This window comes from Gracilinanus agilis, chromosome 5 (genome assembly GCF_016433145.1).
Source record: "Gracilinanus agilis isolate LMUSP501 chromosome 5, AgileGrace, whole genome shotgun sequence".
NCBI lineage: Eukaryota > Metazoa > Chordata > Mammalia > Didelphimorphia > Didelphidae > Gracilinanus > Gracilinanus agilis.
In genome coordinates this window covers 177243473-177254875 of record NC_058134.1, presented here as the reverse complement: position 1 = coordinate 177254875, position 11403 = coordinate 177243473, and positions in this window count along the sequence as shown.

Below are 11403 nucleotides of genomic sequence, written 5' to 3'. Positions count from 1 at the left end.
CTTTTCTCAGATTAAACATCCTCATTTCTTTCAGTCCAATCTGGCATGGAGTGCTCTCTAATCTTCTGATCATCCTAGTAGCCCTCTTCTGGATTATGTCCAGTTTGTGGTGTCCTTAGTCTTCTGATTCATCTGTGAGCTAGTGACATTGCTTTGCTTCCTCGTGCCCCCCCCCCCATTGGAACCCCAGATTACTGTCAAAGGACCAAACACTTATCAAAATTGACATGACTGCTCATCTTCAACTGGCTTTGATCCTTCTACTATTGTGGCAGCCACTAGTTTTAGGTGACGAGTTGTTTAGGACAGAAATAAGGATTGTCTTTGGTCTTCCTTACTGTGAGGGACCCCAGGATTAAACAAATTTTATAGGTAATTTGATGACTCTCTTATAATGCTATTTTCATAGAAGCTCTCTAAAACACACCCTAGACAACAATATTGTAAGTTTAAATTTTGGCCCTTTACATAAAAGTTTCAGAAAGTATCTTCTTGGCCTTTAATTGCTTTTTAATTTTACATCTCTTTCCCTTTATTAAATGATTAAAAACCAAATCCTTTAAACACATATTCACAGTCAAACAAAACAGATTCCACATTGGCCATCCTCAAGATATGTCCAATTCTGCACTCTGTATCCATCAGCTATCTGGCAAGAGGTGAGCAACATGCTTCATCATTGGTCCTCTGGAATTGGGTTTGGGCAGTGCATCGATTAGAGTTCATGAGTCTTTTGTAGTTGTTTGTTTTTTCAGTATGGCTATCATTATGGTTTTGATTCTGCTCACTTCACTGTGCATCAAATCATATGAGCCTTCCTAGGTTTCTCTGAAACCATTCTTTCATTATTTAATATAGTATAATAAGCATTCCATTATTATAATGTTAAACCATTTTCCAGTTGATAGTATCTCCCTTAGTTTCTAGTTCTTTGAGTCACAAAAGATCTGTTATAATTATTTCTGTGCATATCAGTCCTTTTCCTTTTTCTTTGATCTCCTTGAGGCATAGGCATACAAGTGATATTGTTGAGGCTAATTTACTTTCCAGAATGGTCACTTTGATTCATTTCTCCTCCAATAGTGTCTCACTGTATATGCTTTCCTGTAGTTTCTCCAAAAATTTGACATTTTCCTTTTTAAAAAAATTTGATCAAATTCATCAGCCTAATGGGTATGAGGTAGAATGTCAGAGATGTATTAATTTGCATTTCTCTAATCATTAGTTATTTGGAACATTTTTTCATATGGCTAGATTTATATCTTGGAATTCTTCTTTGGAAGAGTTTTTCTTCACACATTTTGACCATTTATCAATTGGGGAATGGTTCATTCTATATTAACAATAATTTTTTTTAACCAATTACATGTAATATCAATTTCCCACATGTTTTCCTTATATTATTGACTTTATCTCCCTCTCTCCTTTCCCTTCCCCCTTCAGTGCTGACAAGTGATTTAATCTGGGTTATGCATATATTATCATGTGAAATATATTTCCATGTAATGGTTCATTCTAGGCAATTTGAATTTATTCCTTATATGTCTATGAAATGAGACCCTTATCAAAGAAACTTGCTATCTTGCCTTTTAGTGGTAAAGAAAATAGACCTTTAGCAAAATTCTCTATTAAAAAAACAACTTCCTTTCTAAGTTGCCCTCTTCCCTTTTTAATAACTCCATAGGTATTAAACATTTCTGAAAGAAATCTAGAGTCATTTAATATATATCCATTTCCTTTTGGCTAGTAATAGTGTATATATTTACCATATTTGATATTTAAGGCATATGATTTCTAAAGCTATGGTTGAAGTAGATGACCTTAAGATTATACCAGTTTTACAGTTTTCACAAGTGAGTTTAATCTATTTTTACTTGTTTTTGATTTTATGCTTAATTTCTGAAAATCACTTGCCATCTATGGAAGTCTTATCTTTGAAAGAAAAGAGGATTTTTTTCCCTGTAGAACCAAATAAAGAACTATCTTGTGGCTAATTTTAGCTTTGATGAGTATGCATATTTTATTCCATGTTGATGATACAGGGAATGTTTAACAAACTTAGTATTATTTAATTGTTTAGTGTTTGTGAAGAGCTTTTCTTTAAATATTATATATAATCCATAATTTAAAAAATAAACACATTTAGCTAGAACTTACCCATATTTAATCTGAAATATGTTTATTTGTATGTTAATAGCACTGCATCTGTATATTTATATTATAGAATTATGCTATGTATAATTTTAAAAAATTAAGTATATTATATATAATATTTAGAGGTTTATTTTAAAGATGAAAATCTCTTGCTCTATGTATATCAGAAGTATTAAAATGGTTCATGTTCAAAGCAATACCAGCAGATACATATTTTGCTTAATACTCTGTATTATATTTAGGGGAAACAATATTTGAATACATTGTTTGACTTCAAATACTCAGTTAATTGTTATCTAATAATGTAGTGCAATGGTGTCCTTTATAAAAATGCTATTTAAAGAAATTCAGGGCCATTAAGTCCTAATGACAAGCATAATTAGGGATGTCTGTCTGTGAATTTCATAAGAATAGAGAAAAAGTAGTTGTTCATCTGAGCAAATCATAGCTTCTACTCCATCCAAGTAATTTAAACCCTAACTGAATTGGACAAGGACAGGTGTAATTGGTCCTAGTCTTTGTTACTTCCAGCAATTACTGTAATAAGGTTGTCTGAAGAGGGGTCAGCAGCTAACGTCCAGTTTAGTTGAAACTTTTGGAGACTGTCATCAGTAGGAGAACAAGGAGTCCATTGGGTCAAAGGCAGGGGCTAAATAGATGCTGGTAATTGACATAGTGACAGGAATGTCTGCCAGAAGATAACAGAAGTAGGCAGAAGCATTGAAAGATGTGGTGCCAGAAGCTTAAGGAAATGTAGGATGGACAACCTCAGTGAATTTATAAATAAACTATAAATAAGACTATAGGGCTGTCAGAAAATCAGGAGATTGTAGGGAGTAGGGCAGGGGGATTAAGAGAGAAGGCATATGTCCAACAGAAGCACTTGGAGTTATTTGAAGATTCTCTTCATTTTCTAAAAGTCTATGATGCATGGCATTGTGCAATAGATAGTGGCAAATTTCAAAAGTTCCAAAAAAAATAAAGTTCAACCTGACACCATTTTTGGTTAGATAATGGTAAGAATTTAAATCCAAGAATGTATATCTTGTTGTTTTCTAATCACTGTGATACAATATTGTTGTGTTTCTAAGTATAAAGTTATGCTGAGATCCCAGATCAAGGGATGCCCCCTCATTTAAAATAATTTGTGGTCCTGGTTTTGCTGCTTATACCCTGACTTCTAAGAACCAGATCCTATCTTAACTCAGTCTACTTTCTTACCTGTTTTTACTAATTTAAGTATAAATGAATGGGCGATCCTTGTTACAGTCAACTGATAGACTTAATCACAGGCAAAATGCCAAGGAGATTTTGCCTCATTGATGACTGTCAGCGGCAATTCTTTGTTATCCTCCCCTAAGTGCATGTGAGTGCTACAACAACCAGGACAGATGGTTGATATCTTGTTATTTCAGTCTTTCTTTTATGATTTTCTCCTTCTTTTACATATGCTATTGTAATCCAATGGCATTCTATTGCACCCTCCAGACCACTGGACCTTGCCTTCTGCCCTGTTAACTCGATTGTAGACCTATACCTGAAAAAAGGGTATCAATTATGGGACTATAATCAAATCAAATCAGTACTGCCATTTCTATGGCAAAAGGCATATCAATCAATTTCTCTTTGGCTCCACTCATCACCCCTATAACTATTGTCTCCTTTTGTTAGAATGTAAATATCTTGAGATAGGATACTCTTTGGGGATGCTTTTGCTTTTGTATTTCTATCTTCAGGGTTTAACAGAGTTCATGGTATGTAGTTAGTACCTAATAAATGGTCTACACTCCCAATTTATATTTATTTATTCAAATTGCATCTGCCATCTTTTTTTTTTAACCCTTACCTTCTCTCTTAGAATCAATACTGTATATTGGTTCCAAGGCAGAAGAGTATTAAGAGATAGGCAATGGGAGTTGACACTTGCTCAGGGTCACATAGTTAGAAAGTGTCTGAACTCAAATTTGAACTCAGGACTTCCTATCTCCAGGCCTGGTTCTCAATCCACCAAGCCACCTAGGTACACCCCTTCCCCACTTTCCCACCCTGCCCATTATTATCTATATCTCTACTGCTAGGTCAACTATCACAACTTTTCAAAACTGGACTAATGTTCTGTTCTAAAATTTTATGATCCTGTAATTCTAATGGCATAACAACTATTTAAATCTTGCATCTGATACACTGGTTGTATAAACATGGGCAAGTTCTCTAGAATCTATGATTATAAGTGGGTGAAGAGTTGCTTGTCTGCACTGGGAGAGGGAGCTTTTCATCAGGAGTTCTCTATACCAGTGCAAATCTAAACAAAGCATCAGAAATTATAATTTTGAGACCCATAGTATGATTAAGGAGGCTAATGAATAGGTTGAGTGAGGGGAAGAAAGAAATCATCTTAGTTCTCTTGGTCTTTGATGTACATTTGCCTCTGTAGAATGGCATCTCCATAATCTATCCCATTTAGAGTCTTCTTCCTATATGCCTTATATGTGCAAAACAAGATACAAAATGCATTTGTTTGATGAATAGCTGGGTGGACACCAAAGAGTGGAAAGGGCCTTTGAGTTTCCATAAAAGGACATTCTTCTGTGGAAAGGGATCTCATTACAAGGGATGAGAGGTATGGGAGTGGGACAGAAGGACAATTTGGATAAACAATCCTATGATCAATGGTGTAAGACTTCTGTTTGTCATTTGTGTCAGGTGTTAAATTTGGTATGTAATGGTGAATATGTTCAGTTTAACAATTTACTAATTTACTAAGAGCTTTCCTCACAATAACCCAAGACTCACAAAAACAAGTCCTTTTTCATATAGTCTTAGGACAAGACTCTAAGAAAGTTATGAGATTAATCAGAAACACACTAACTTCTGCACTGTAAATTTACAGGAAAATGTAATGATCACATTATCTTGCCAAAAGGAAAATAGCTTAGAAATCAGGAGTGTGCTGGCAAAGAGAAATGATACAGAGAAAGAGCAAGGTGAAAGGACAGTTGAAAATACTCCAGGGTAATGAAAAAAGTCCATCTACTAGCAATTGTCTGTGTAACCTCCAGCCAGAGTCAATTATTGAGGGGCCTAGAGTCATGAAAGAGAGGGAAAGCTAAAGAAGGTCAGAAAAGAATGAATAAAAATATATTCCTTAAATGCATATTATGTGCCAGCCACTGTGATAAGTATTGAGGTTACCAACTGAAAGAGTAAGACAATCCCTCCCCTCAAGTAACTTACATTCGACTGGGAAAGACAACATAGATAGGGATTGAGGGCAAGGAAGTAACAGGGATGATGGAAAAGGAATCAGGGGGCAATTGATGAGCATGCAAGATGATGCATATAGAAGCAATCTCTAAACTTTAAAAGGAGCTGTAAAAGTAGATGTTGAGAGTAGAATAGACCACGTGCAAATGAATATTGGCTATCTGTTCTCGTGAGTCAGCTTGAAACTTTCTCTAGTAAGAGTCACCTGTCTTTGCCATATGTGCAAATTCAGCAGTAGACATTTCTTAGTTTTTGTTGTAATCAGTAAGGAATTAGCTCAAAGCAAGCTAATAACAACAATTATAAAAAACTTATTCTTTATGTAACCTGCTGGCAAATTTTCTTCACCTTTTAAACTCAGTAGCTTTTATTTGTCAGTGAAGTATAATAACAATTGATATTTATATAGTGCTTTACACTTTGCCAAGTGTTTTCTATAAGTTATTTTATTTAAACCTCAAGATAGCCTTGAGATGCAGATATTATAGGTATTTTTAAATTAATTTTGAGGTGGAAAGTCCAATGTATGATTTCATTAGTATGGAGAAATCCTGGTGAGCAAACACTTGAAGGGTTCTATGATTTGTGTCAATCATCCAATCAATCATGCATCAGGCATTTATTCCAAATATACTGTGTACTAGCCACTGTGCTGGAGTTTATAGACACAAAACCAGAAATTAAATAGCCCTTGTCCTCAAGGAGCTCATATTCTATCAGGGGAAAATGGTCTGAATACATAAGCATATAGGTGGTGTTCTGAAAAGGCTTAGTGTAGTTTTAATTTTCATAGCTTAAATAGCTAGTTATATAAGCTCTTAAAGCTAAAAATTGCACTAAGATTTTTGGAACACCTGGTACATATTGATAGATACACATACAGCAATAGGTCACCTAATGTGGGAGTTATATTCCAGAGACACCCGCAATAGGTGAAAATCTGTGAAGTAATGGCATTATATTTATTTTATTATTTATAAATATTTTAAGACTCTATAAACCCTTTCCACTCTCCTATAAGCCTTTCCACCTTCTTATTAACAGTTACTGAGCAAATTAGCACCCAGGATACAGAACACAGGGCTGTGGTTGATCGCCTTTCATTCCATTAGCCAATAGTGTGTTGTGATAAGTGTAACTTCACGTGATAAAGAATTAGATACATATATTTTAAAAACCCACAATACAGTGAAGTCCTGATAAGTGCACCACAATATAGTGAGGGACTACTATATGTATCTATAAGTACACACATGTATACAAATACATATGTGTCTGCATATAGATATATAAAGGTATGTTCTAATAATTTGAGGAGAAGTAAGACCCCAGCAGTTGTGATTTGAGAGGAATCAGGTTAGGTTTCATGAAAAAGGTGACCCTTGAGCAGATGTCTGAATGGCCTTTTTTCAGTCTTCATTCTTCTTGACCTCTCTGAAGCCTGACACTGTCAATCACTCTTCTGTCAATCACTTTCTTTTCCTTGATAATCTTCTCTCCTGGTTTTCATGACATTGTTCTCTCCTGATTCTCTTTCTCAGTCTCTTTTGCTGGACCTCTATGTAGATCATGCCCACTAAATATGGGTGTTCCCCCAAATTTCTGTCCTTTACCTTCTTCTCTTCAGTCTCTATACCTATTTTCTTTGGTGATCTTATCAGCTCTCATGGATTCTCAGATCTCTATCCAAATCTAACATCATTCCTGACTTCTAATCTCGTATCTCCAAATCTCTCTTGGATATCCTGTAGACATCTTTTACTCAATCTATCCATACTGAATTCTTCCAAGTCTATTACTATTGAGGGTATCACCATCCTCCCAGTTATCCAGGCTCTGAACCTAGGTGCCATCTTTGACTCTTTATTCTTTCTCATGTCCTATATCCAGTCAGTTACCAACTCTTATCATACCTTTCCAACATCTCAACTTGTATACATTTTCTTCTGTCTTCTGATACTGCCACCAGTCTGATCAAGACCCCTCAGCATCTCATTCTTCTTGATTTAATCTCTCCCCATTTCATATCACCCTCAACTGTCCTATCAAATTGATCTTTCTAAAATAAAGATCTGATCATGTCACCCCTGAACTGCTCATTCATTAAACTTCAGTGGCTCCCTATTACTTCTAGTATTACATATAAAATTCTCTGCTTGACTTTTAAAGCCCTTCATAACCTGGGCACTTTCCAACCTGTCCTGTCTTCTTTTTTCTTATTCCTAGGCATATCTACCATCCAGTGACACTGTCTTCTTTGCTGTTCTTGAATAAAACATCCCCAACTTCACTCTCCAGCATGCCTGGTATTCTCTCAATACCTCCTCATCTCTGTCTAATAGTTTCCTTAGCTTTCTTTAAGTCTTAGAGAAAATACTACTTTCTAATAGAAACTTTTTTCATCCCTTTAATACTAGCACCTTCCTGTTTATCTGTGATTGATCATTTCTATATTTTTAGCTATATTTATTTGTGTATATCATATTTGTACATAGTTGTTTCCATTAGACTGGCTTCCTTGAGAACACAAACTTTTCTTCTTCTTTCTTTGTGTCCCCAATAGTTAACCCTTTGCCTGGAATATTGTAAATGCTTATTATATGCTTGTTGGTTGAAGGAAAACAGACATCCTAATAGGTAAGGGGATTAGGGATTATATTCTAGGAATAGGGGATAGTTTGTGTAAAGGCATAAAAACGGGAGATGGATTGTGAAGTGAGAGGAATAGCAAGAACTCCAATATATCTGGACTAAAAAGTATACGAAGGAGAATAACATATTATAAATCTGAAGGATAAGTTGGAGCCAGATTGTGAAAGGTATTAAAAGCCAAATCAACAGGTTTATATTTTATGCGAGAAGTAATAAGGAACCATTGGAGTTTGTTGAGCAGAGGAGTGGCATGGCCAGATCAATGCTTTAGTTAATATCATTTTGACAACAGTATCGAGGATGTATTGGAAGGGAAAAAAAGATCTCAGTTGGGGAGACCAAATGGGTGGCGATTATTACAACCCAGACAAGAGGTATTGGGGCTCAAACTGAGGAGGTGGTCATATGAATGGTTAAAAGAAGAGACATAGAAAAGGGATGTTGTAGAGGTAGAACTTAAAAGACTTTCAAATTGATTGGACATGTTAGGTTAGGGAGATTGAAGAGTTGAGGTTACTTCAAGGTTTTATCCCTGATTCACAAAGAACAATTATACAACCCATGATAGAAATAAGAAAGTTCAAAGAAGAGAGCATTTGGGAGGGAAGATAATGGTTCATATATGTGGAACTTGGAATGAATATAGGAGAGTCATTTTAAAATGTCAAATCGACTGTTTGCTGTACAGGAGAGAGACTAGACTTGGATATATAGATATGTCTAAGAGTCAACCACCTATTGATGTTACCTTAGCTTTTGGGAGTTGATGAGGTCACCAAGTGAGACTATATAGAAGGAGAAGAAAAGGGGATCCAAAGAAGAGTCTTGGGGTATAGGTACAGATAGAGGACAGGACACATATGATGACAGCAAAGAAGACTAAAGAGTGATCAGTCAAGAGTGAAAGGAGCAGAACCAGGAGAACCTTATACACAGAGACTGATACACTGTGGCACAATTGAATGTAATGGACTTCTCTACTAGCAACAATGCAACAATCCTGGGCAGTTCTGAGGGAATTATGAGAAAGAACACTATCCACATCCAGAGAAAGAACTATGGGAGCAGAAACACAGAAGAAAAATAACTGCTTGATCACATGGGTCAATGGGGATATGATTGCGGATGTATGCTCTCCAGTGATTCCCAAAGTGGGTGCCACTGCCCCCTGGTGGGGGCTGCAGCGATCTAGGGAGGTGGTGATGGCCACAGATGCATTTATCTTTCCTATTAATTGCTATTAAAATAAAAAAAATTAATTTCCAGGGGGCTAAGTAATATTTTTTCTGGAAAGAGGGTGATAGCCAAAAAAGTTTGGGAACCACTGCTCTAAACGATCACTCTATTGCAAATATTAATAATATGGAAGTAGGTCTTGATCAATGACACATGTAAAACCCAGTGGAATTACTCATTGGCTATGGTGGGGGTGGGTGGGGAGGGAAAGAACATGAACCATGTAACCATGGAAAAATATTCAAAATTAATTAATTAAATAAAAATTTTCAAGTTAAAAAAAAAAGTGGTCAGTCAGATGGCTAGGAGGAGATCCAAGGAGGGAAATGTCATGAAAACTCAGAGAGCGCAAGTACAAACAAGTTAAAAAATTAGCACTGTAGAGTGAATTGAGAACTTGTTTTGTTGTCAAGAAGACCTGGAAAACAAGTCCTGCCCTTGATACATACCAGCTGTATGACCTGTACTTAAGCTCTCGATTGCCCTGGCAATTTCTTACATCTAAAATATAGATGAATTACTGATTTGTATTGGTAAACAAATTTCTATACCAAGTCTATGCCCTAGATCATTGAAATCACACAGCTAGATCTAGGTATATGAAGTATAAATACACACACAGAGATATGTATTGGAACACATATATATTGTATATATGTGTATATATATATATATATACATGCATCATACACAAAAACTAAGGCCACACTTATATGCCATAATCGAATTGGTGAGGATATTGTCTAACTTATTTTTTACTATCATAATAATACATAATTTGTGTGATAGTTTCAGTTCCAACAATCTCACACAGAAGAGCTTTTTATTGGCACTCTTTTACCTCTAGGATTAAATAAAAACATTTCTGTTAGCATTTAAGCTTTCTCTCATTACTTCCCTTCTCATAATATATATTTTTTGCACTCAGTATTTCATTTTAGTGCTATAGCACACTAAAATATTGAAAGAGATCCCTCATGCTTGGAATATAATCTTTCCTCACTTATGTCTTTTGGAAGCTTTATCGTGCATAACTAGGGTCTGGCACATGTATAGACTCTATCAATTTTCTAAGATGGTGTATCCATATGAAAATCTCTAAGGAGTTTCTTGGAAATTGTGAAGGCTAAGACCTGTTTGCATGTTCTGCATTGACCTACCACATGGTTAAGAAGAGCCTTTTTCCATAGCCAGAACAGTCAAAATATTGAAAATGAGGGAATTTAATAACAGCCTGGACTTTTACTATATCATTGGACTCCTAAAATGGAAGTTATTGTCATAACTGGTTGGGGCTCAGGCTGATAGAGGGGAAAAGAAACTGCCCCAAATCCTGACATGACCTGAGAACCCTTGTGGAAAAATTGAGAGACTTAATGGACCTGACCATGAAAAGTGAAGCCAGGCAACCATGCTAGAATTGTTTCAAGGCTCCACTCAGATGTTACCTTTCTGAAGTTTTCTTTTTCTTTTTCTGATGGATGCCTCAGTCATCACTCACTAACTCCCTGTTCAAATGATCTTTTATTTACTTATCAGACTATACCTCCCATAAGGTGGGGTAAGCTCTTTGAGAGAAAGGACTCTTCCAGTTTTGGTCTTGTATTGTCACCTTCTACTCTAGTGTTTTTCTTAGCCCTTGCTTAATAAGTGTTCACAAATTGTTTGTCTTTGTAGTCCCTGATATGACCACATAGACAATTCCATGACCCACTTATTTTTGGTCATATAATGTAGACACAGATTGAAGTCACTTAGCCTGATGGGATAGAGTTAGAGATCCTAAAATCTTTCAGTGCAAGACCTTTTCTTTAGCTTCCAGATTCACCTAATAACTTTAAGCCCTTACTGTAGATTAAAAAAATCTTATTATTGAAACTTCTTCACATGGCAAGAGTTCTGAACCTATGATCTGTGACCTTGTTTCGAAAAATATTTTTATAAATGTATTTCGATATAATTGGTTTCCTTTGTACTCTTAATTACTTTATTTTATGGATTTGAAAACATTCTAAGAAGGGGTACATTGGTGTCATCAGACTGCCAAGGAGGTCTATGACACAAAAAATGTTAAGAATCCCCGCTGAAGAAACTTGT